This window comes from Bos indicus x Bos taurus, chromosome 15 (assembly GCF_003369695.1).
Source record: "Bos indicus x Bos taurus breed Angus x Brahman F1 hybrid chromosome 15, Bos_hybrid_MaternalHap_v2.0, whole genome shotgun sequence".
Taxonomy (NCBI): domain Eukaryota; kingdom Metazoa; phylum Chordata; class Mammalia; order Artiodactyla; family Bovidae; genus Bos; species Bos indicus x Bos taurus.
In genome coordinates, this window is record NC_040090.1 from 2,625,702 (window position 1) to 2,652,522 (window position 26,821).

The window sequence follows — 26,821 nt, forward strand, 5'->3', positions numbered from 1 at the left end:
CACCTCGGCCAGGGCTGCAAGTTAAGGCACGGCCGTTGGCAAGACTTGCATCCTTCCCCACTGGAAGCCAAATATGTCAGTTCCTTGCACCATGGACCTCCCCGTGGGGCAACTCATGACATGACAGCTGACTTTTCTCAGAGAGAATAGCTCGATACAGGCACCAGCAGGTTTTTGAAACTTAATCTCAAAAGTAACGCCCCGTCACACTTTATTTCCTAGAGGTGAGTCACTAAATCCAGGCCATTCTCAAAAGAGTAAATCACTCAGAGACGTGCATACCTGACGGCAGGGATCACTGGGGGCCACCTTGGGGGCTGCCTACCTCATCATGCCCTCTGACCCCAAATGACTCATGTTATCCAGCTAGGACTGCTGAAGCACCTAGCCTCTTAGCCAGCCTCCTTTGCAGCTAAGTGTGGACACACAGCTTAGCCAATAGAGTGTTTGAATAAATGGTGCAGACCATCCCAACAAGCCCTGCTTCCTCCCATCCTGCTAGCTTGAGGCCATTAAACACTGTGACCTTGGAAGGTTGAAGATCAAAGAGCCACAGGATGACTCACTACTTGAAGGCTTTTTATTCTTCTGATCTAACACAACATTGTAAAAACAACTATACTCCAATATAATTTTTTTTTAATTTTTTAAATTAAATAAGTTGAAGAACTGAACACTTCTCCCACAGAATATTTTAGAAGGCAGGTATTTAAACTAAAGAAGGTCTAATGCTCAAAACTCTACTACAATAGAGAATGGGAAAATAACCCAGATATGGCTCACTGAGACCTGAGAACATCCATATGGGGTTTAGCCAGCTTTCCCAGAGGTAGTAAGACTTCAACTGGGTCTCAAAGGAAGCAGAATCCCTGAGCAGAACAGACTTACGGGCGAGACCACCCTGATTGAACGCAGTGCGGCTTCACAGTCCTAGGCTCCTCCCCACCTTAGCTACCCGCCGTCATCATTTCTGATCAGCCCTCACAGCCCTCAGCGGGCAGCTGAGAAGCCACGTGGCCTCAGATGAGACATGCGCCCTCCCCCTCCGGGTCTGCTTCCTCATCTGTGATGTATCAGAGCCGGCCTGGGTCGACTGCTTCCTGCCAGCCCCAGAGGACGAGGCTCGGAGGTGACAGTGCTCTCTCCCTGAAGGGCTCACAGAGGAAGGAGCACGCGAAACGGTGTCATCCAAGACTGCTCTGCCACTTACCCTCCTGAGCTTTGAATCCTTAGCCCCGTGGTTTTCTCACCCACCGAGAGAAAGAGGAGGATATGATGACATCCGTGAGTCATGCCGACTCAACGGAGCTGACTTCTCCTAGAAACACAAAGCCCTGCCCCGCTCATTTTGTGATTTGCAGTCAAGTCTGGGCTCACGCAACCCCCACTGAAGGCAGGCAACTTATCACAGTGAATCGTACAGAAAAAAGAACCCCTTTTTCATTTAGCATCATCTTAGGTGACACCTAGGGGCTTCCCAGCTGGCGCTAGTGGTAAAGAACCCACCTGCCAATGCAGGAGACATAACGATGTGGTTCAATCCCTGGAGGAGGGCATGGCAATCTACTCCAGTATTCTTGCCTGGAGAATCCCATGGACAGAGGAGCCTGGCGAGCTACAGTCCATGGGGTTTCAAACAGTCAGACGTGATTAAAGCAACTTACACACACACACACACGTGATACCTATAAAGTGTTAAAACCACCAAAGAATTCAATAGGATCAGAAAACTCAGTGATTCAGAAACAAGACAATCTGAATTGGGTTGTCTGAGCAAGAAGGCAAAACAGTTAGACACCGGGAAGGCCTGGGGGTTGCAAGCTTTGAATTTTGCCCAGGAACTCTAGATAAACTGGGCTCACAGCCTGGTCTTGCTACCTGCTGGGAGTGTGTTCAAAAGTGGGTTTCAGCAAAATGTAATATCAGCCCGAGGAAGATTAGGTAATTGCATTTTCTATGACTTTCAGATCACCACAGCAGCAATCTCTTTGGATCTGCTCAGAAAACAGGAAATATCACAGTGCTTCATAGAATTTCTCCACAAAAGCAAAAGAATCAGCTCTTTCCCCATGAGGCAGGGTAAATCCTGTAACTATATTGGGAGATGAGATATATTCCAGGGAGAATTAAGTGTGTTGAGTATTTAGTATCCAAATGTTTGAAAACAATTTAATTTTTTCTGTGACCTCTCAGACAGGTTATCTTGTCAAGGCTTAATTCTGTCTCCTGTGAAGCAGACACAGAAATACATACCTTACTGATGGCTGCAGCTGCTGCTGCTGCTAAGTCACTTCAGTCGTGGCCGACTCTGTGCAATCCCATAGATGGCTCCACCGTCCCTGCGATTCTCCAGGCAAGAACAGTGGAGTGGGTTGCCATTTCCGTCTCCAATGCATGAAAGTAAAAAGTGAAAATGAAGTCCCTCAGCCGTGTCCAACTCTTTGCTACCCCATGGACTGCAGCCTATCAGGCTCCTCCGTCCATGGGATTTTCCAGGCAAGAGTACTGGAGTGGGGTGCCATTGCCTTCTCCAGTTAGCACCAAATACGTCAAGTGCAGGGAACAATAATTGGCATAGAGATATTACTCCCCTAACACTCACATGGTTGAATAACTAGGTATTCAGAGCACATACCAAGGCTAGGTCCCATCCCTCTGAGGAGGCTGTCTCAGCTGGTGAGGTCAGAAAGACCTTCTTTAAGAAGAAGCTTTCAAAAAGATAATGTAGAACCGGTCAGAACAGCTGACCAAAATCAAATAGCCTACAAAAAATAAACGCTGGAGAGAGTGTGGAGAAAAAGGAGCCTCTTACACTGTTGGTGGGAATACGAACTGATACAACCACTATGGAGAACAGTGTAGAGATTCCCTTAAAAAATTAGGAATAAAACTACCATACTACCCAGAAATCCCACTGCTGGGCATACACCCAGAGGAACCAAAAAAGACACATGTACCCCAATGTCCACTGCAACACTATTTACAATAGCTAGGACATGGAAGCAACCTAGATGCCCATTGGCAGATGAGTGGATGAGGAAGTCATGGTACATATATACAATGGAATATTACTCAGCCATGAAAAGGAACACATCTGAGTCAGTTCTAATGAGGTGGATGAACCTAGAGCCTGTTATACAGAGTGAAGTAAGTCAGAAAGAGAATGACAAATACTGTATATTAACACATATATATGGAATCTTGAAGGATGATACCAATGATCCCAAGTGCAAGGCAGCAAAGGAGACATGGACATAAAGAACAGACTTTTGGACTCAGTGGGAGAAGGAGAGGGTGGGATGATCTGAGAGAACAGCATTGGAACATACACATTGCCGTAAGTAAAACAGAGCCAGTGGGGCTTGATGTACGACACAGGGAACCCAAAGCCAGTGCTGTGACGAGCTGGAAGGGTGGATGGGGAGGTGGGGGGGAGGCGGGTTCAGGAGGGGGAGACACATGCATGCCTGTGGCTGATTCACACTGATGTGTGGCCAAAACCATCACAAAATTGTAAAGGAATCATCCCCAAATTAAAAAAAAAAAAAAAAAAAAAAAGATGATGTGGAAATGGATGTTACAGAGAGGGAGGTGACCACTCGGAAACCTCGCAGGCCTGGCCTCTGAGGGTCCCAGTTACCCTGTTGCAATCCTCCCAGCCCTGGGGCTCCATCCCGCACCTGTTAGCTCTGGTTTGCTCTCTCACGACCCCACGGCGTGTCCTGAGGTGCCACCCAAGATGCCCCACCGAGACCAGTTTGGGAAGAAATCTTTTCTGACACGCCAGGGAAAAGTTGCTTCTTCTGTGAGCTTCAGTGTTCTCTTCTTCCAAGATTTGGGAGAATGGCATTGAAACATGTAAAATATCATGTATGAAACGAGATGCCAGTCCAGGTTCGATGCATGATACTGGATGCTTGGGGCTGGTGCACTGGGACGACCCAGAGGGATGGTATGGGGAGGGAGGAGGGAAGAGGGTTCAGGATGGGGAGCACATGTATACCTGTGATGGATTCATTTTGATATTTGGCAAAACTAATACAATTATGTAAAGTTTAAAAATAAAATTAAAAAAAAAAGAATTAAATGTAAAAAATAAAATCATAGAGGAACTATAAAAATATTGATGAATGTTTTATAAATTTTGAATAAAGAAAATCATTTATAAACTTAACATTAAAATATAATGATAAATGAATAAAAAAAAAAAAGAACATAGTGGAGCAGAGGGTCATCTTTCTTTAACGTCAGAACCCCCTTTCCAAACAAAATGAAATAAAGTACCTATTTACAAGCGTGACAAGAAACGCCGCTTTGTTTGAACCGTACCCGCTGAGCCCCCTGCTTCCTTCCCCCACTGTGTCCCGCGAGGCATCTCCACAAAGGCCGAGGCCTCTGAGGAGCAGAGGGGGAGCCTCACAGAACCGCGTGCCAAGGTCCTTTCTGACTCCAGCATCTGTGTGTTTATGGAGTCCAGGAGCTCTGCTAAGAGTCATGGTTACTCCCACCAACTGCAGGAGAAGAGCATGTGAGCCCACCCTGATGTCCACGGGCACAAAGACCCACAAACCCTGGAGAAAAAGAGAAACCAGTCACCCAGACGCTCTCCCAGTACAAGGTCACATTCAAATATCAGACATCAGACAGACGTGGACCCAGAAACTGGCAGACACCTGCTCGTAGCTGTTTCAAGGGAAGCTCTCTCTGTCACGTTTCCCCATGAAGATAACGTTTTGAACAGATGCAAGTTTTAGCTACCACCCTCTGACAGAACATTGCCAGAGGAACGTTTCTTTTTGGGTCAATGAGGGCCTATCGAAGGCACCCATGATGGTGCCTGTTCTCAGGCTGTGTTAACTACGTTATGCAAATGCTGTGGGACACGAACAAGGGCTGGACTCAGAGGCTGTGCTGCCTGCATGTTCACTGGTTCTGACTCTGCAACACCATGGACTGTAGCCCGCCAGGCTCCTGTGTGCATAGGATTTTCCTGCACGTTCGCTGGTTCTGACTCTGCAACACCATGGACTGTAGCCCACCAGGCTCCTGTGTGCATAGGATTTTCCTGCATGTTCGCTGGCTCTGACTCTTTGCAACACCATGGACTGTAGCCCGCCAGGCTCCTGTGTGCATAGGATTTTCCAGCACGTTCGCTGGTTCTGACTCTTTGCAACACCATGGACTGTAGCCTGCCAGGCTCCTGTGTGCATAGGATTTTCCAGGCAAGACTACTGGATCAGGTTGCCGTTTCCTACTCCAGGGGATCTTCCCACCACAGGGATTGACCCTCGCCTCTTGCATGGCATGTCCTGCATTGCAGGCAGCTACTTTACCACTGACACACCTGGGAAGCCAAAAGATTATGCCCACTCTGGAAAAAAGGTGGTGTATTAGCCAGTCCAAATCCGACTAAGCAATGGGATACTGCTGTGTCTACAAAGCATGTGATTGTTTAGAAATCTGAATTTGCTAGCTATTTAGTCCAAATACTGAAATTTTCAAAGTAATCTTTTAAATGCTTCAAAGAAACTTATATTTCTAATCTTATGATTCAGAGACAAGCGTAGCAAAAAGAGTTGGAGGACATTTAGTTAAGCGTGTCCTAAAGCATGGGTTCCATGTCTTTAAATTTTCATCTCTATGGAAAGAAGGAGAAAAAGGGTGTGTGGCTAAATAAAGATAAAGAATGCTGCTTTGAAAGAAGGATTTATAGAGTCTTGGAATAGAATAATAGATGTGAGTGCAAACTCAGGATGTCTATCCCAATAAGTTCCAAGCTGAGTTTTCAAGACTTGGGTCTCAAAAAGATATCAAAATGCCAGCATCTTCCACAGTCCAAGTGAAGGCATGAAGCTCTGTTTTGTACCACATAACTGACCCTTTCGACACAACAGACAGTTAACATGTAGGCTGGCTATATGATTTCAACTTTCTAACTTTTGGACTGGCTCCCCAAAAGGCAGCTGGATACATCAAATTCTCTTTTTAAAGTATTTGAACTTAAAAAAAAAAAAGTGAAAAAAAATTTTCAGTTTTTCAATAAGATGATGGACCTCCAGGGGGTGAATAGCCACACCCATGTGTAAGTTATGAGGAGTAAAAAAGAGAAAAATGATGGGAAACATTTCACAGAGGGACAGAAGGTAAGAACACAGAAAAATCACAGTAATAGCAGTGCTCTGGAGGAAAGGCACTTACGATCGAAGAGGATAAGAGCAATGGGGTGAACCAGGGTGGTCGATACTCAAGGTACTGCTAATCAACAGATTTGATATGGTACTTATCAGAAACGTGGTGGGCCTGGCAGTCTGAAATACTAGGAATTTGATTTTGCCTTATGAGCCTTGAAAGTCTCAGGATCAAAACTGACATGCAGCCCAAAATGTTTTATGGAAGTTCTTTGGCCGGTGAGAACTCCTAGCTCACAAACAAGTCTTTTTTTTTTTTTTTTTTTTTTTTTTTTTACAAACAAGTCTTTAACCCTGACTCCAGCCAGCCTCCCGGTGAGTCTCCGGGTGATGGAGAAGTCTCCACCCCCACCCCCTAGAGGCTTCATTCCAGAGGGCAGAGCCTGGAACAATGAGTAGCTAACAAAGAGCCCATTTTCACCCCTAGAAAGTGAAGAATCAACCTGATTTCTATTAACCCCTTTCCTATGCTGCTGCTAGGGGGTTAATAGAAATCAGATTGATTCTACACTTTCTAGGGGTGAAAATGGGCTCTTTTCTATTAACCCCCTTCCTATGAGCTACCTCTAGACTCTAGAAGCCAAAGATTAAAGGAGACGGATGGTGGTTAAGAAGGACCAGTGTAGGGTAAAGGAACAAGCAGTGCCCTAGAGTCATGACACCAGCTTAAGTTCTGGCTTCTGCACTTGCAATTTATCCTTTGACAAGCCACTTTAACTTCCTGACCCTCAGCTCACACATTTCAAGAGTGAAAATTCATAATGGCTATTTCAGGATTATTGAGAGAAATCAGTCAATTAATGTGGAAACGTCCGACACAGAATGAGAGCTTCATAAATCTAACGATTTTCACAGAATTGCTTTCTCTCAAGGCCCCTCCAAAAGGAGATGCGAGACAGATGATACCTGTGTTCATAGCAGAACAAAAATAAATTATGAAAGGGCTCACCGGGAATTGTTGAAATGACTGGAAGTGTTTGACTTGAAGAATAAGAGACGAGATAAGAGTGGGCATGATCGCTCTCTGTCCTGGGAGAGAGGGGTCTTCTCAACATGCAGAATCAAGCATAATATTAATGTGGAAAACTTAACCTTAAACTCGGTCGCTCAGTCATGTCCAACTCTTTGCAACCCCATGGATTGTAGCCTGCCAGGCTTCTCTGTCCATGGGGTTTCCCAGGCAAGAATACTGGAGTGGGTCGCCATTTCTCCAGGGGGTCTTCCTGACCCAGGGATCAAACCTGCATCTCCTGCACTGGCAGATTATTGACCAGTGTGCCAACTGGGAAACCCAATCCTAATGTGTAGAAGATTCAGAAAGAGCAAGGCGGCTTTCCCAACAGGAAGAATTTTCCAAAGGCAGACTGTAGACTGCCCAGAAAGTCCCCATCAGGTAACAGCGGACCCTGCGCCTGACCACAGCCGACCCTGCACCTGACCACAGCGGACCCTGCGTCTCACCACAGCAGGCCCTGCGTCGGACCACAGCGGACCCTGCGTCCGACCACAGCGGACCCTGCGTCCGACCACAGCGGACCCGGCGTCCGACCACAGCGGACCCTGCGTCTCACCACAGCAGGCCCTGCGTCGGACCACAGCGGACCCTGCGTCCGACCACAGCGGACCCTGCGTCCGACCACAGCGGACCCGGCGTCCGACCACAGAGGACCCTGCGTCCGACCACAGCGGACCCTGCGTCCGACCACAGCGGACCCTGAGTCCGACCACAGAGGACCCGGCGTCCGACCACAGCGGACCCGGCGTCCGACCACAGCGGACACTGAGTCCGACCACAGAGGACCCTGCGTCTGAACACAGCGGACACTGCGTCTGAACACAGCGGACCCTGCGTCTGAACACAGCGGACACTGCGTCTGAACACAGCGGACACTGCGTCTGAACACAGAGGACCCTGCGTCTGACCACAGCGGACCCTGCGTCTGACCACTCTGGAGGCATCATTCTCATCACAGTCTACATCCTGCTGGGGGTTGTCAGGGCCCAACTTTGGAATCCATGTAAGGCAGCCCTGCCGCACAGCTGGGCTGCGTGACAATCTGTTGGGGATATTCTAGGAAAGAGAGACTCCAGATGGGTCCCTTCCACTCTTGATAGTCTGAGGCTCTCTGGTCTTAGACAGACAACAAGCAAGTGTTGTCTTAGACCTTAAACAACAAGCTGGTGAACCTGAAGAAATGCCTACCCCAAGTCCACTTTCCAGAAGGATGCACAGGTAGGTGAACACTCTCCACAGTGACTGCCAGCGGTAGATTCTTTTGTCGCTATTATTTATTTTTATTTATCTCTTCACGTGGTGCACCAGGTCTTTGCTATAGAACGCAGAATCTTCCGTCTTTTGTGGCATGCAGAATCTTTAGTTGTGGCACGTGAGATCTAGTTCCCTGGCCAGGGATCGCACCCAGGCCCCCTGCACTGGAAGCTCGGAGTCTCAGCCACTGGACCACCAGGGCAGTGCCTACGGATTCTTTAAATCGTAACATTCTTTTCTCTCTCTGAGCAGAAAACCATGAGATTTTCATCTAACATCTGACACTAAAGAAGACACAGGCCTCCAGGTCTGGAATGTCTAATTCCATTCTCCTCTGAGGCCACCCAGCTGCATGGAATCCGTGGCCGAATAGATCTCACCACTGCGACAGAGTTCATTCTGTGGGTTCACAGACCACCCGGAACTGGCCACTCAGCCCTTCCTGATGTTTCTCAGTTTCTATCTAGTCGCCCTTCTGGGCTCTCCAGGCAAGAGTACTGGAGTGGGTTGCCATTGCTTCTCCAGAGTCTGAGAAATGTGGAGATGCTTACTCTAACCCCAGGGGACACCCAACTCCGCACACCATGGGCTTCTTCCTGGGCCTTCTTTCCCTGCCAGATGCCTGCTGCATCTTGGTCATCACCCCTCCGATCCTGGCCACACCGACCACGGCCAAATGGTCACCTCCTGTGGCCGATGTGCAGCCCGGTTCTTTTTCTTCGCCGTCTTCACCATCACTCACCATCTTCACCACCGTCTTCACCATCAGCTCACTCTGCCTGCTCGCTGGGATGGCCTCTGACCGCTTTGTTGCCATTAGCGATCCGCTGAGCTATAACGTGGTGACGTCTCTGGGCCTATGTCTGGGGGTCATCGAGGGCCATCCTGCGTACTGCGTGCCCCTGTACCCTCCGCCTCTGTGATGACAATCAGATCCACCTCTCCTTCCATCTCCCACCCTGATAAAGCTTGCCTCCAGCAACACGACGCAAAGTGAGATTGTCACTCTCTTTTCTGCCAAACTCACCTTCCCGGCCAATGGCGTAATCATCCTGGTCTCCTACCCGCTCATCATCAGAACGATTCTGAGGGTGACGTCTGCTGGTGGGAAAGCCAAGACCTTCTCCACCTGCACCTCCTATCTCACTGCTTTTGTTCTCTTTGCGACACTTGCCTTCATGTGCCAGAGAAGTAACTCAGACAAAATCCCCAGAGAACAAGATCCTGTCTTTTACACTATGGTCTTCCTTATGCTGGATCCTTTGACCTACAGTCTGAGGAACAAAAACATAGATGGCGCAATCAGAAAAGTCATTTGTAAAATTCAGTCCCCATGGGATGTAGCTTAGATAAGGGTCCTTCATCCTCACCCACATTCTCCCCAGAGAGATAAGCATCAATAGCATCAATGCCATATGAAGCTTACCCTAAAGAATGAACGCTTTCACTGGCACCTCAGAAGTGGGCAAGAACTACCAGCTCTATAAGAAAAGCTGCAAGCTTGGTGAAATTTGTTTGGCTGCTTCCTTCTGCCTCTTTCTCCTTTCCCTCTTCCTCTTTAGTCCAGCCCCCAAATTCTCAGAGTTCTAGGGCAACTCTCTGATATCACAGAGCTAAAAGATAGCGTAATCCTAGTAAACTGATCACCACATCCAACCTCCCATTCCCCAACGCAACCGTGCTTGAGTTTCCAGTTACCCTTTCTTTATCCTTTTGTCTCTATGCTCATTAATATTGACTTTTACTCCTTATGAAAGAATTATAGCTGGGGGTCAGGCTAATGGAAGAATAAGGGACTTTTTAATGATATAACCTGCTGTTCGCTCTTTTTTTCTATTTTTTAAAATTTATTTATTTAATTGGAGGATAATTACTTTACAATATTGTGATGGCTTATGCCATACATCAATGTGAATCAGCCATAGGCATTTGTGCCATATGCTCTTTATAGGGGACACTCTTTAAAGATATGGCATAGATTGGCTGAAGGCAAAAGAATGAAAAATTATATTTCATGGAAACACTAAGATAAAGAAGCTAGCATGACTATGTTATTATTGAACACGAGACTTTAAGGAAAAGAACACAAGCAGAGATGAAGAAAAACATGAATTTTTCAGAAGGACGTAACAATCGAACACCTTTATGTACCGAATAACATAGCTTCAAAATACGTGAAGAAAATACATAGGTAGATATGCTAACCCTTCTCTTCAGTAATATGTAGAAAAAGTAGGTCACAGTCAGTAAGGGCAGATAGTTGAATACCACTAACCAAATTGATCTAATTGATATACATGGAATGCCACACACCCAAAGCCAGAAGAATCCAAATTCTGTTCAAGTTTCTGTGGAGCATCCACCAAAGTGGATTATGTGCTGGTCAGGCCTCAGTAAATCACAAAGAAATGAAATCAAGACAAGCAAGTTCTCTTTCCACAATGCATTCAGTGAATAATGTTTGTGGTGGTGGTGTCGCCGCTAAGTCATGTGCAACACTTGAGATTCCACGGCCTGTAGCCTGCCAGGCTCCTCCGTCCATGGGATTCTCCAGGCCACAGTACTGGAGTGGGTTGCCACTTCCTTCTCCAAGGGATCTTCCCAACCCAGAGATCGAACCCAGGTCTCCTGCACTGCAGGAGACAAACTGAGCTACAAGGGAAGCCCAATAATGTTAGTAATTAATGACTAAAAGAAACTAAAGAATACACTCCTAAATAACCTGTGCAGGAAAAATAAATTAAAAATGGGAATAAGCAAGTATTTTAAACTGAGCACTAATAAAAAACATGAAAATTTGGGGTGGGGATGATATTAAAGCAGTCGTTAGAGTTCTAAATGGCTATACTAGGGGGGAAATGTCTTGAATCAATTATCTGAGCTTCCACTTCAAGAAATTAGAAAATGAAGATCAAATTAAACCCAAAGAAAATAGAATAAAAGAAGCAGCAAAGATGAGAAAAAGATCAATGACATAAAAAATAGATGAATGTCGATTATACCTCAACAAAGCTGTTAATAAAAATAGATTTTTAAAAACTCAGCAAAAACTCATGCTTTGCTTCCTTGAAAAGATTAGTAGAAGTCCCAGGTACCCGTAATATAAATTTTAAAAGGGCATTACTACAGATCCTATAGATATCATAAAATAGAATAAGGAGATAGTATAATCAACATTATGCCAATAAATTTGATAACAGAGAAAATAGACAAATTCCTTAAAAAACATAAGCTTCACAAACAAAAATAATCATAAAATCTGAATTAGCCTACATTTGTTGAAGGAATTGGATGCATTTTAAACAACTGCCAAGACATTCCCACCAGCAATGTGGGAACTCCGGCAGCGAGAACTCCAATCTCTCCGTGTGCTTTCTGACCCTTGGTATGATCAGTATAAAATTATAGGCTTTGGAGAATCATTTTCCAGTTTCTTATACAGTTAAAGATACATCTGTGTCCCAGTGATTCCTTCTCCTTGGCATGGACTCATGAGAATAAATGCCTATGTTCACCCGAAACAACTTTCATAGCAACGTCCACTGCAGCTTTATTCATAGCAACTCAACACTGAAAACAACCCAAATGTGCAGAGACAGAAGGATGGATAAATGAATTGTAGTCTATTCAGACTCAGCAGTTTTTAAAGAAATGAACCATTGATACATACAACAACATGGACAAATCTCAAAAAAAAGGAAAGTTATGATACATGAAAGAAGCCAGACGGAAAGGTTCCACTTCTGCGAAGTTCAGGTAGACAAACTAACCTATGGAAATGGAAAACAGATAGTGGCTGCCTCTGGAGGATGAGGGAAGAATGATGGTCTGGAAAGGAACAGGAAGGATTTCCTGGGCTATGGAAATCTTCTATACCTCAATCTGTGTGATGGTTATATGTGTACATGTATGCTATCAAGATTCATTAATCTGCACACTTAAATTGCAACAATTAGTGTATTTTGTTGTTGTCGTTCAGTCACTGTGTGTGCTGTGCTTCATTGTTCAGTCTGTCCGACTCTTTGTGACCCCATGGACTGCAGCCCTCCAAGCTCCTCTGCCCGTGGGGATTCTCCAAGCAAGAACACTGGAGCGGGTTGCCGTGCCCTTCTCCAGGGGATCTTCCCAACCCAGAGATCGAAGCCAGGTCTCCCGCATTGCAGGCGGATTCTTCACCATCTGAGCCACCAGGGAAGCCCTGTTTAGTCACTATCATGTCAGTTACTGTATTCATATTATACCTCAATGAAGTGCTGCTGGCATGAAACCATACACCTGTATTTAGCATCAGTTATCTTGAAGGAAAGAAAGGCTTTAATGCTTCAAGAAGAAAAAGAGAAAGGGAGGAAAGAAAAAGAAAGGTGAAGGGAGGAAGCAGGGACGGAGGGAGGGAGCAGGGAAGGAGGAGAGGAGCGAAAAGCACACTTACAACTGAAAGGTTTCCCCAGGACAGCCTTTACTGACGCCCGTTGTCCGGACATCCTAGTCAGTGCAGCATTTGTCCCAGACTTCCCACTTTCTAATCAATAGCTCGGCAGACCTGCAGCTTTGTACTTCTGCCTTCTCCCGTGGTCAGTCTAACAGCGCGGGGACATGTATATAGTAAGCGGGGCTATCACACTGACATGCATTTAAATCTGAAAGACTAATCAGCCAAATCTCGTCTCTCTTTGATTCTTTCCAGAATGAAATCTCTTGTCCAAGGACAGCAAGCAAGGTGTCCTCTGCTCAAAAAATTAAAAAAAAAAAAAAGAAGAAGAAATCACCCAGACATAGCATCTAGAGACAGCTCATTTCTTAGGTCTAGGATGGTGGTGAGAGAAATATTCCAATCTGCTGCTCCTGGCAGGACTGGTGTACCAGCCAATTATACCGTGGTCCATGACTCAGCGCGTGATGCCAACAGGTTGTTCACTAGGCTGACTCCTAGGGATAAATGGCCTCCTGCTATTGTGTATTAGAGAGCAGCTCGAAAGCTTTCGCCACAGTACTTTGGTCCATTTTTGTACAAGGCAAAGGTCAGGACAATACCATTTTCGTATTTTGCAGCGAGCACTTTTGGTAGCAAGAAACAGAAGTGCATCTTACTCAAGACAATTAATGATGAACATATACTTTGCACAAAATGTTTGTCATTTATCATGCATTGCAGATGTCTCAGTAGTGTCCATGAGGACTTGAACAGTAGAAGATACAAATCATCTGAAGATACATTACCCCTTGCTTTCAAAGACTGTGCCTGATGACAACAATTTAAAATAGCAGGTGTGTTTACATTTCACTCTGCAAAGCACAGCTTTTCAAACTCATTGAAAGTAATGTAGGTCATTTCTTTAATTTCAATGTTTTGTGCACAGAGAGAAAGTAAAACAATACTTGGCAGTGTCTTGTCTCCAATAGAAAACTATAATCTCACACAGTATGATGACAATGGTTTTATGTCAGTGTCATTAAAAACTTCAAACAGAAAATCTACCCCAATAATTTGATTTTTTTTTTTTTGGCCCAATTCTACAAAGCAAAGCTGTTGAGAGTTCATTCTGACAAATATGAAATTAGCTGACATTATTGTGAACGCTGCTGTAAATTCCACATAAAACGTCAAGCTTGAAGACAACATTCCTTGTTTATGTGCTGGTAAAACAAATACAAGTTTTACTGAAGCACGAAATCATGAAAAAAAGAAAAGGATGTTCTTAATGAGTTATGAAACCTATGGCACAGACTTATATTTGAAGTCAACTGTGGCACACAGAATTTAGAATCACATCCAAACAAGTTATGATGGTTTTTCCATCAAAATAGAAGCTATACTCTTTAGCATTTACAAGTATTTTCATACGACACAGTTTAAAAGGGAGTACAAAACGTTTTGATCAAGATGGGATTGAATAACAAAAACAAAAGCTCTCTGGCATGGCAGCTCAACATTTCTTTCCTGCTTCTTATCCACAGCATTGTAGAAGTATGTAAGCCTTTGAAATGCTCCTCTTTAATCAACCTGAGTGATCTACAATAATATTGAGCTCCTTTGTTTAAATGTTCCCAAAATATGAATTGTATTTATTTAAAATCAGTTAGAAATCTTGATCTTTAATCAAAAAATGTAAGGAATGGAGCACAAGAACCTTCAACTTTTGAAGATTTTAGCAAGTTCCAAGTATTGAAAGCAAGTCTTGCAAATTGGAAGGCATTGAAATTGAAATTTATCTGTTCCATTGAAAAGAAAAACTAAACAAACATACAAATCAATGTACAAGATTTAATTCTGAATTTACATAATTGTGGCTTGGATTATATTGACTTGTGACAAGACTCTTTTTGGTGGAGTCCCTGATTGACTTGGAGAAATTTCTCTTCTGAACTGGAATGAAATAATAAAGTCAACCATTTTTCATTCAACATTTAAATTTGATGAAACATTCAAAAGATCATAATTTTATGATTTTTGTCTTAAAAGAAATTATCAAAGAAAAGTAGGTGTTCTAACTAAAGGTCAAAAAATGCATGTGCGTAAATACTTATTTTCACTGAAACATACAGTTCAACATGAAAAAATAGAATTCAGAATTTTCTCCATTCAGCAAAATTTTCTTAAAGCATACTAGACATCTCTATGAAGAAAAAGTAGTGATTCCCTCAAAAGTATTATAGTTTGCTGCACCATCTGGATGGATCTGACTAGTATAATGTTGAATGAAAGGAATCAGACACAAATGACTATATATTATATGATTCCAGATACATATAGGACAAAAGAAAATAAAGTAATCAGTGCTGTTAGACCTGGGTCAGGAGTGATGATTGGAATGGCACACAGAAGGGCTCCAGGGATTAGTGATGTATTTGATTTCCATCTGGTGCTAGTAACTCGGGTCTGTTTAGACTGAAAATTCATGTACAACATTAATTTTTCTGAGTGTTTGTTATACTTCAATGATCTTTTTTAAATACTATGGATATTATGGATATTCTTCTACATGACTATGATATTATAATACTACTGTTACCGAGTCCAAGTTCGCTCTGCTTGTCGCATGACAGGTCAGTGAATCGGAGACCAGGTATTGAGGCAAGGAATACTTTATTTGGAAAGCCAGCAGACAGAGAAGATGGCAGACTAATGTTTCAAAGCAGCCATCATATGAGGTCTGAATGCCAGGTTCTTTTACAGGTCAAAGATTGGGAGAGGTTAGGAAACAGAGTAAAAAGGCCATTAATCTCGCAAATATCTCCTAGAATGGCAAGCCTTGGGCAGGGGTGTGTTAATTTCTTGCTTCTGACCATTCACAGGTGGACAGGTCCTGAACAAAGACACTTGCTTTTAACAGTCAGGCAGAGGGTCAGGGTTCTTTGGGATACGTTCCCTTCTGTACGATTATAATAACAAAGGCAGCGAAAAGCAAGTCAAAGAAACAGTTCCAGTAAGCTGGATTTGGTTCTTCCCTGCAATACTACCACACCTAAGAAAATGACTGATTATCCCATCACAATATTCAATATCCTGTTCTCATTCGTATTTTCCTTATTTACCCAAGAATGAGTTTTGTAGTTTTTATTAGTTTTAATCCAGGTCCAGTCTAAATTAAAGCACTGCATCTGACTGCTACATTTTTTGCCTTCTTTTAATCTCATACAGTCCCCCTTCCTTTTCACTTGTTTTGAGACACACTGCTGTGTTATAAATATTCTACATTCTAGATTTGTCTGAGTGGTTGGAGTGGGCAGAATTCTACAATCCCCTCTCCTTGGATGAGGGCAGCCCCTAAGACATGATGGGATAGCACTTCTGTTATGAGAGTACCAGATTTTTAAGATGTGATAGGGTGCCCAATTAGTAGAGGCAGTTAGCCTGACCAGGTCTAACCTGATGGAGTCAGCCTCAAAGAGAAAGTGAAGTTGCTCAGTCGTGTCCGACTCTTTGCAAGCCCGTGGACTGTAGCCTACCAGGCTCCTCTGTCCATGGGATTTTCTAGGCAAGAGTACTGGAGTGGGTTGCCATTTCCTTCTCCAGGGAATCTTCCCAACCCAGGAATTGAACCTGGATCTCCCACATTGTAGGCAGATGCTTTACCGTCTGAGCCACCAGGGAAGAAGCCTCAAAGAGAAATTCAAAACAGTAGAGACATCGTCTTACATGCCTTGTAGAAGCAAGCTGCCACTCGGTGAGAGAGGGCCAAGAGGGATGGGTGGGCTCGAAACCAGCTCCTGGCCCGCAGCTACCAAGGAAATGGGCACCACAGTCCTAAACTCACAAAGCAATGAATTCTGCCAACAACCCGAAGGGACTTGTAAGAGAACTTTGAGTCTCAGGTGAGATTATTATCCCACCCAGAGCTTACATTTCAGCTGCAGGAGACCCTGAGCAGAAGACATGGATAACTCATGCCCTGACGGCCGTTTCGTGGACATTATAAGATAATAAATACGGGTCATTTTGTAACAGGGAAGAACAACTCTGCCTCCACATTAGATTAGATGTTTCTTTTACTTTAGCCTTTGTAGTCTATGCTTTTGTTTAGAGTTAAGAATGTTGCCTATAGCTTAAAATATATAAGAGAGCCAGTACTCAAGGTTCTGACCTTTAAGAGTATAAGGGTTTTCCATTCATACAGAGACAAAAAGTGGCAGAACCAAGAAAAACATTGTCTTTATTGGAGGTTTATAGGAACATCATGACCCGACCTATTTGGACAAAAGAGTCCTGCACCAAGAAGCTTGAACAACCAACTTCACCCCTCCCTAACCTTACCATTAACTATCGAAATGACCCAACAATCCCCCTACTGGCACATACCCTGAGACATCGTAATTCAAAAACACACATGTACTCCAGTGTTCACTGCAGCACTATTTTCAATAGCCAGGACACAGAAGCACCTAAATGTCCATCGACAGAAGAATGGATTAAAATAAGATGCTGTGCATATATAGAAAAGAATATTAGTCAAAAAAAAAAAAAAGAAACAAGATTGGGTCATTTGTAGCGATGTGGATGAAACTAGAGTCTGTAATATAAAGTAAGTCAGAAAGAACAAAACCAATATTGGATGTAACTCACATATATATATATATGCCGGAGTCCAACTCCAGCAGCCAAGGATTCAACCTGAAGAGGTGAATGGTGTCGGCGAATGAGACAGCCTCTCAGTTTTCTTGGACTGCTTGTTTATTTCAAGTTTAAGATTCTCTTTTATACTTTTACAAAAACATTAGGCCAGAGGTTTGACATTTTCAGTTCCCCTTCTCCCATTTTTATTATCTCCATAAATCATTGTTGCTCTTCAGAGTTCCTGCTTCAGTGATTCTCTGGAAATCAGCCTTATCATCTATTATCTACCTCTTCTAGTGTGTCCTATAGTTAACTTGTGATTACATTGTAACTCATGCTACATTCCTCCGTTTACTACTTATCTTCCTAAAATCCTGTTTGCCCCTAACATCCTGAGCTCACTATCTCTTAAAAAGGCTTCTAGCTATAGTGTCTCTAAAAATTCCTAACTTCTATAAGCTGTAGAAAAATATGCTAACTTTACAACATTCCTTAAATCTTTAACTTCTGTTTTAATTATTTCTAAGCCCTAAATTCAGTAAACTCCTTTGCCATACACATTCTCCTCAGAAATAGGCTTCAGATATCAATCCCTCCCATGGCCTCAAGCTACGGCCTATGTGTTCATCCTGGAACACTCTTTTGTAAAAGTCCTTGAACAAATGTCAATGATTAACTTTATGAATTATTTTCTGAGCACAGCTGCAGAAGACTTTGTGCCTTCTCATGCTCCTCTCAAGAACAATAAGCACCTTAATACTCCTTTTCAGTCAACTCAGCCGAGGAGAGGAAAGGACAAGTCAGAATTACAAGGCCTAACTCCTTCATCCCCGGCCGTGCCTGCGGAATGAGGAGAGGGGGCTGGGGACCGTGCCTCCACTTTGTCAGTAATGCCTAATGCGGCTCCGACATATATATATATATGAAATCTAGAAAAACGGTACAGATGGACATCCTTGCAGGGCAAGAATACAGATGTGGAGAACAGGCTTGTGGACACTGGGGGTGGGGGGAGGAGACAGTGGGAGGAGTTGGGAAAGCAGCACTGACGTAATACACGAGACGGACAGCTAGCGGGAGCCTGCCGGCTAGCACAGGGAGCTCGGCTCCGTGCTCTGTGAGGACCTGGGGGGAGGGAGGCTCAAGACGGAGGGGACACAAGTGTACACACAGCTGATCACTTTGCCGTGCAGCAAAAACTAACACATCATGGTAAAGCGATTATACCCCAATTAAAAAAGTCCAAAACGATTAATGTTTGCTGATACAAAAGTAGAGTCATGGATGCAGTAAACAAACTCAAGTTTACCAGGGGTAAGTGCGGAGAGGAGGACGCTGAGAAACTGGGGCTGACATATACACTCTACTGTAGATAAAATAGATGACTAGTAAGTGCCAGCTGTGTAGCTCAGGAAACTCTACTCAATACCCTGTAATGGCCTATACGCAAAAAGAGTCTTTAAAAAAAAAGAAAACAGCGGATATATGCACATGTATAACTGATCCACTTCCCTGTACACTCAAAACTAACACAACCTTGTAAATAAGAACAAATAACTGTATGCCAATAAAAACTTGTTTTTAAATATCAATTCAAAAAAAAAAGAATGCTTTGTTGAACCCCTTGGGAGAGTGAGGTTTTGGGGGGCAGGAGCCACTCGCCTCCTTGCGTGGCCCTCCCTCCCTCTGCTCCAGACCCTGACAGTTCAGTATCGTTTGCCTTCACTGTGCATCAGACCCAAGAACTCATGTTCGCTCATGATCTTAAGCAACTAAATTTGCGATGATCTGTCACTCGGCAATGGAAAACACGTATGTCACCCTCCTCTGTGTTTCTTGTAAATTAAGAGTTGCTTTTAAAGCAGCATCAGATAAACTTTTTCTGGAAAGAAACAGACTGTAAATATTTTAGGCCTTGCTGGCTGATCCAGCCTCTGTCAAAGCTGCTCGTCTTCCAGGAGGATGAGAAAGCAGCCGAAGGCAACACTAAACAAGTTATTGTGACAGCGCTGCAATGAAGCTTCATTTTGTAAAGCAGATGGCTGGCCGGGATGAGTGCTCCTGGACCCTGCTCTCCCGCCCTGCACTTTCTGTCCTCCCTGGCGCCCCCTTCAGGCTGCCCAGTGCACAGTCCCTGCACCCCGTCCTCCCGCCCACCTGCTGCTGGGAGCGTCCCTGAGACGCTATTAACACTAATATGCTGCTGTTGCTATGTTTCCAGTCCTGGCTCAGCCATCCCTTATTTTTCACAGCGTTTTAAAATTTACCAAGCTCTGCTGAACGCCTAATTATCACATTTAAGCTTCACAACGGCCGAGCGAGTGGGATGCACCATAGCTCCCATCTTTGGAGAAACGAAAGTGAGACCCAGGGAATTGAATGTCTTGCTAGGCTCACAGATGGCAGGGTCTGAGTCAGGGTTTGAATCCTGGGGAATGTCCAAGCTGTCTCCTGAGAGCTTGCACTAGGGGAGCCTCCTGTACGAGGACTGGGCTCCTTCTCATTGATGGGGGTTGGGGGGTGGGTGGGAATGGGGATGTTATACAACAGAGAAGAAATTTCAGGCTTCAGCCATGAGCCAGGGCAGGGACGTGGCAGCCCTGAGCCTCCCGAGGCTTTTCTAGAGCTCGTGGCAGGATGTGCAGCCTGCTCTGTGCGGCAGCCGGGGTGGGGAAGGACAAAGCTCGGCCGATCCACCCCCTGCATTGGGAGATATTTCAAACCACACAAGCCGCCCCCGCCGTGTTATCCGAGCGGCCCTTGCGGGTGACGCCCTGTCCCGTTTCAGAAGGACTGCCTTGTCACTCGGTGCCGGAGTGGGGCCGGGTCCAGGTGACTCAGGTTCTAAGCCTGGATCTCGCATTTACGGCTTTCGTGACCCGGAGCAAATTGCTCCATCTCTCTGCCTGTAAAATGAGAATGTAAGTCCTGAGTCACCTGGAGGATAATGAGGACCGAATGGGAGCGTGGGTTCAAGGGTGCTTTCCACACTGTGCAGTCGTTTCTGCCCCGAAACTGCCCCCCTCATACCTGCCCTCCGGCGCTCACCTGAGCTCTCTGGAACCATGACTGTGTTTGTCCCTGGCACAATCCGTGGGCCCTTCGTGTATTAACAGCCCCTGCTCACTCCGTGTTCCTGGTCTCCCCTCAAGCACAGTGTATAATCCCTGCGCACGCCCTTCTAACCCAAGTCCAGACACTCCCTGGCCCCTCCTCAGCCCCCATCCCTCCTGGGTCAAGATTACAACTAGCAGTATGCTTTCAAAATCTGTGAGTCTGCTTCTTTTTAGTAAGTAAGTTCACTTAGAGTTACCAAAGCAGAGACTTTGCAGGGAGAGATAAATTAGGAGTTTAGGATTAGCAAACACCCACTATTATGTATATATAATATAATGCTATTATATATAAAATATTATAATATAAAACCAACAAGGACTTACTGTATGGCATGAAAAATTCTGCTCAGTATTCTATAATAACTTACATGGGGAAAGAATCTGAAAAAGAATGGAGATATGTATACATATATATAAAACGGAATCACTTTGCTGCACACCTGAAACTAACAACATTGTAAATCAACTATACTCCAATCAATTTTTTTAAAATAAAAAAAACAGTTACAGCTATTCCAATGCTCCTGTGGTTATATTCACTTGAAAACTGAAGGGAGAAGAAGGAAAACTGGATGAAGATAGGCAAAATGCACCCACTTCCAGTTATAAATAAGACTAGGGATGTAACGCACAGCATGATAAATATGTGGCCCCGTGGACTGCAGCCTGCCAGGCTCCTCTGTCCACGGAATTCTCCAGGCCAGAATACAGAGTGGGTAGCCATGCCCTCGTCCAGGGGATCTTCCCAACCCAGGGACTGAACCCAGGTCTCTCACATTACAGGCAGATTCTTTACCACCTGAGCTACCAGGGAATCCCCATAATTAACCCTGCTGTATGCTACATATGAAAGCTGTTTCGAGAGTAAATCCTACCAGTTTTCATCACAAGAAAAGAAATTTCTTTCTTTTATTTTTGTCTCTGATGATGGATGTTCAGTAAACTTACTGTGGTCATCATTTCTTGATGTATGTGAGTCAAATTGTCATGCTGTACACATTAAACTTATCCAGGGCTGTATGTCAATTATGGGCTTCCCTGGGGGCTCAGTGGTAAAGAATCCGCCTGCCAATGCAGGAGCTGAGAGTTTAATCCCTGTATCGAGAAGATCCCCTGGAGAAGGAAATGGCAACCCGCTCCGGTATGCTTGCCTGGGAAAATCCCATGGACAGCAGAGCCTGGTGGGCTACAGTCCATGCGGTCGCAAAAGTCAGATACGACTTAGCAACTAAACAACAACATGTCAATTCTATTTCAATAAAACTGGAAGAAAAAGTAAAGTGTACAATTCAAAACAAAGGAAAATTAGAATTCTCCCAGAAAGAAGCCTTCTGGGACATTCAGGCCCCAGCATCACACTGTGGTCCTTACAGGCGGAAGATACTTTCAGGAAGCCCACGAAACCACCGAGAGAGGCCAGGGAGAGGCCAGCGGGCAAAACGCAAGGCAAAACCGCCCCGGCCTCACAGAGAGTGTCTCAGCCCCACCTGACTTCACACACCGAGCCTCTGTCAGGAGTCACAAGAAGGTTTTGCTGCTGAAGTCAAGTCTAAGAACCATCCATGGACTCCAGTATTTTCCTACCACAGGAGAGAAAACGGAGGCCCATCGGGGTCCTTGCCACCCAACTATGAGTACAGCCGAAAGCAGACTGAAGCTGACCCCTAAGGCCGCGGCCCCTGGGAGCCCCATGTCAGCTTCCCCACCCTGGTGACAGTCAGGCCTCCTGGAGGCCGGCAGCCACAGGCCACCAGCTGCTTCTCTGGCCTGTTCTCCAGCCCTTCCCTGGAGACCTCAGGCTCTCTGCTGGGATCACTGGGTTAACTTTGGCTTCAAAGATTCTGCGGTGTGAGCAGGCCCAGGAGACCCTGGGCAGGGAGGTCTGAGGCCTTTAGAAACACGGGCCCCCTGCCGCAGCATCCTGGAAGAAAGGAAGGGCGTGCTGGGCAGGGCGCACCCCCAGCTCCCACTGTACCAGCCAATGCCTCCCTCAGCCAGGACGTCAGGAGCATCAGGACCAGTCAGAGTGTGAGCGGCCAGGATGAGGCTGCCGGGGTGAGGGCTGGAAGCGTGTCGCCGAGCCCTGGAGAAGCCCCAGGGTACAGTGGCGGAGGCTGAAGTCTGGGAGCTCGTCGACGCTCACTGTGGTCCGGTTCAGGGTCTCCGAAAGACCCAGCACAGGTGTCTGGAGCCTCCGGGGGAAGCCAGGCCCAGGGGGTCTGCTGGCCGAGAGGCCCTAGCCTCCCGCCCACAGGACAGGGCAGCCCCTGTGCCCGGGTCCTTGGGGCCCTGCTCTCAGGAATGCCTGCGGGGGACACTGTCCGGACCCCAGGGTACCTGCCAGCATCCAGGCCCTCAGACTTCTTCTCCGCCAAAGGGGATGTGATCGTCGGGGCTGTGACCCCCTTACACGCAGTGCTGGGCCAGCCGAAGGTCACCTTCTGGCAGCCTCCATGCCCACGGTGGGTCGTGCTCTTTACCCACGTGGATGGAGGGGAGAGGCGGGGGCAAGTGGAGGAGCCCTCTTGATCGATGCAGGCACTGGGGGACCCCCGGACCCGCCACCCAGCCTCCAAAGCCCCGTGGCAGGGACACCCAGGCAGGGAGGGCCCCTGTGCATTGGGTGGTGGAGACCCTCTCAAGGCTTTCAGTAGATGGAGGAACACCCCCTTCTCACACTGGACGATGCTGTGTGTGTGTGTGCGCACGCTCAGTCGCGTCAAAGTCTTTGCGACACCAAGGACTGAAACCTACCAGGCTCCTCTGTCCATGGGATTCTCCAGGCAAGAATACTGGAGTGGAGAAGATTCCCTTCTCCAGGGGATCTTCCCAACCCAGGGAAGGAGAAGGTCTCCTGCACTGACAGGCAGATTCTTCACCATCTGAGCCACCATAATGCTAACATCCCTTAAACGCGATGGAGAGAAGAGCTAGCAGGTTTAGAGCTAGGAATGTTCCAGAATCATGGGTGCAGGAGCTGCGGTCAGATGTATCTACACACACGTTTCTGGGATGAAAGAGAAGGCAGCCCCAGGCCACGCTTGTCAGCAACTTTCTCCCATGAGTCCAGATTCCACAGATGCCTGAACCATTTCCAAGGCTTCCCTGGTTTCTACCCAGATTTCAGCCTGTGAGCCTGCAGGGTCTATCCAGAAGGGTGCCCAGGAAGTACGGAGCTGAACCCCACTGTCTGCCTTCTGCAGGTCTGTGTGACTTCTTCGTGCCCAAGTCTTTGTCAGAAGCCATCTGGGGCGTCTTCTGCATCCACTCACCGCTCTTTGCTTGTTTCGGTGGCCACCCATCCATGCAGGCGCGTGGCCGTGTGTCCGCCTGGGTACACGGCTGCCAGATTCCACGTGCGTCTGTCCCGTTCACCATAGCCTGTGTCGCCCATCTGCCTGTCTCAGCCACACCTGAGCGCCTGTCTCTGGGTGTGTCTGCCCGCCTCTGCGCCTGAGTCGCGTGCCCCAGCCCACGGGCCTGCCTGAGTTTGGGGACCTGATGCCGTGTGTGCGTCTGTGTTGCTCTCAGCGTCTCTCTGTATGTCTGGACGCCCTTGTGTGTCCATCCCTTTGTGGGTCACTTTGTCCATCTCGGGGAGGCCGCCAGCCTTTCTCGCTGACGGTCCACTTATGCATGCCTATATTCCCCAGACACCCCAGTCCCCCGAGGCTTCTTTCTTTCAACAGACATACGCCTAAATTCAATCCCACTTCCCTGCCTGCCCTTGCTTGGCCCATGGAGAGACTCCAGAGCTGTTCTGTGTGGCTCTCTACACGGCTACTGACGGATCCAAACACCCTCTGTCTTCCACCCTCTCCAAGATTGGAAGCCCACCTTTTCCTGAACCTTCCAGGGCTTCTCTTCACTGTGTCTGAGGCGGAAGAGGACCCAGCCTTCCTGCCATGGACTGCAGGTCTGCGATTCCTGGCTCTCAGGCGTCAGGCCCTGGGAGCACCCCACCCTGACATCCAAGCAGCTCCGGCCCACGCCCAGCTTTAGCGCGGCCCCCAGCCACCGCTCCCAGGGGTGGTTGGAGGGATGCCCCCGCCAAAGTTCAAGCCCATGGCTAAGCCGCTGGCCTTGTACAGAGTCCCTCGGGTGAGAGACGCACCCGGACAGAGACAAGTGCGTGGACCCTCTGACAGGTGCACTGCCGCTGGGTCCAGAAGACACAAGCGTAACGGGTTGCAGGCTGTGACCTTGAAGGTCACTTTCCTCTTCTCAGCCTGGGATTCCCCTCTGCAAAATCGGGGAATGGGTATTGGACTCGATCAGTGGTTCCCTAGTGCCAACCCACAAACTGGCGATGATCTATAATGACGGTTTCTCTCGTTGGCAACAAGACAGCAAAGAAGCGACAAGGTGCACACGTGTGTCGGTGTGAGGTCACCAGGTTCTTAGACCTTCTTAGATGCCGGCTGTGTTCTTTTTTCTTTTCTTTTTCCTAGCTTGTCGAGATGTAACTGACATACATCACTGCAGAATGGTCTGACTCAGGCATGCGGTGAGATGGTCACCGCAGTGAGTTCAGTTAGCACCGGTCATCTCATCTGCTGCCGCCGCTGCTGCTGCTGCTAAGTCGCTTCAGTCGTGTCCAACTCTGTGCGACCCCAGAGACGGCAGCCCACCAGGCTCCCCCGTCCCTGGGATTCTCCAGCCAAGAACACTGGAGTGGGTTGCCATTTCCTTCTCCAATGCATGAAAGTGAAAAGTGAAAGTGAAGTCGCTCAGTCATGTCCCACCCTCTGCGACCCCATGGACTGCAGCCTACCAGGCTCCTCCATCCATGGGATTTTCCAGGCAAGAGTACTGGAGAGGGTTGCCATTGCCTTCTCTGAGTCATCTCATTTAGATACAATCAAAAGAGAAAGTAAAAAAGAAAAGAAGAAAAATATGTATCCTTGTGATATGTGTATCCTTGTGATGAGAACTCTGGGGATTCACTCTCCTCACAAGTTCATACATGTAACATAAGCAGCTTTAACTGCATCATGCTGAACTTACACCCTAGTACTTTTTATCTCAGAACTGAAACTCTGTACCTTTTCACCTCCTTCCTCCAGTTCCGCCCTCCCCACTCCCTGCCTCTAGTAACCACAAATTTGATCCCATTTTCTGTGATTTTGGCTGCTTTTTGTTTGGAGGATTTTTTTTAGATTCCACATATAACTGAGACCATACGGTATTTGACATTCTGTGTATGACTTATTTCACTTAGCATAAAGCCCAGTGGCTCACACAGTAAAGAATCTGCCTGCAGTGCAGGAGACCCTGGTTCAGTCTAGTCTCTGGATCAGAAAGATCCCTTGGACATGGAAATGGCCACCCACTGCAGTTATTCTTGCCTGGAGAATTCCATGGACAGGGGCGCCTGGCAGGCTACAGTCTGTGGGGCCGCAGAGTCGGACACGACTGAGAGACTGGCACTAATGCCCTCCAGGTCCATTCACACTCTCACAAATGGGGGGTTTCCTCTTTTTTGTGGCCAAATAATGTTCCATTGTGTGTGTGGTGTGTGTATATATGCCATATATAGACACAGATAGCTATAGATATAGATGCCACAACTTCATCCATTCTTCCATTGATGGACATTGTTTCCACATCTTGGATATTGTAGGTTTTATTTTATGGCAAAACTAAAATTTGGCAACCTTAGGCCAAAGTCCCATAATTTTTTTGTTGATTGGTTAAGCAGACTGGGACACATGTTTTCCAACAGCCCCTGACCGAGGGCTGAAGATAGACCCCAAGATTTATAACTCAAGCCAGGAGCATCTCATTGCCTCTCCCCGCCTTTCTCAGTAGGTTGGGAAGTTGAACACATAACAGACCACTCTGCTGAATTCCTTGATGTTTCTGTGAGACATTTGCCTGGACTTGCTGCTGCTGCTGCTGCTAAGTCGCTTCAGTTGTGTCCGACTGTGTGACCCCAGAGACGGCAGCCCACCAGGCTCCCCCGTCCCTGGGATTCTCCAGGCAAGAGCACTGGAGTGGGTTGCCATTTCCTTCTCCAATGCATGAAAGTGAAAAGTGAAAGAGAAGTCGTTCAGTCGTGTCCGACTCTTAGTGACCCCATAGACGGCAGCCCACCAGGCTCTTCCATCCATGGGATTTTCCAGGCAAGAGTACAGGAGTGGACTTGAGTTCTGCCTAATCTTCAGCAAACATTAGATAGGGAAGTAATGTTTAT

At 46.4% G+C, this 26,821-nt stretch overlaps 1 pseudogene; it reads left to right on the forward strand.

The window, feature by feature from the left end:
• The first annotated feature begins 8,968 nt into the window (after nt 1–8,968).
• Nucleotides 8,969–23,154, forward strand: LOC113906000 (annotated as a pseudogene).
• Nucleotides 23,155–26,821: the final 3,667 nt, after the last annotated feature.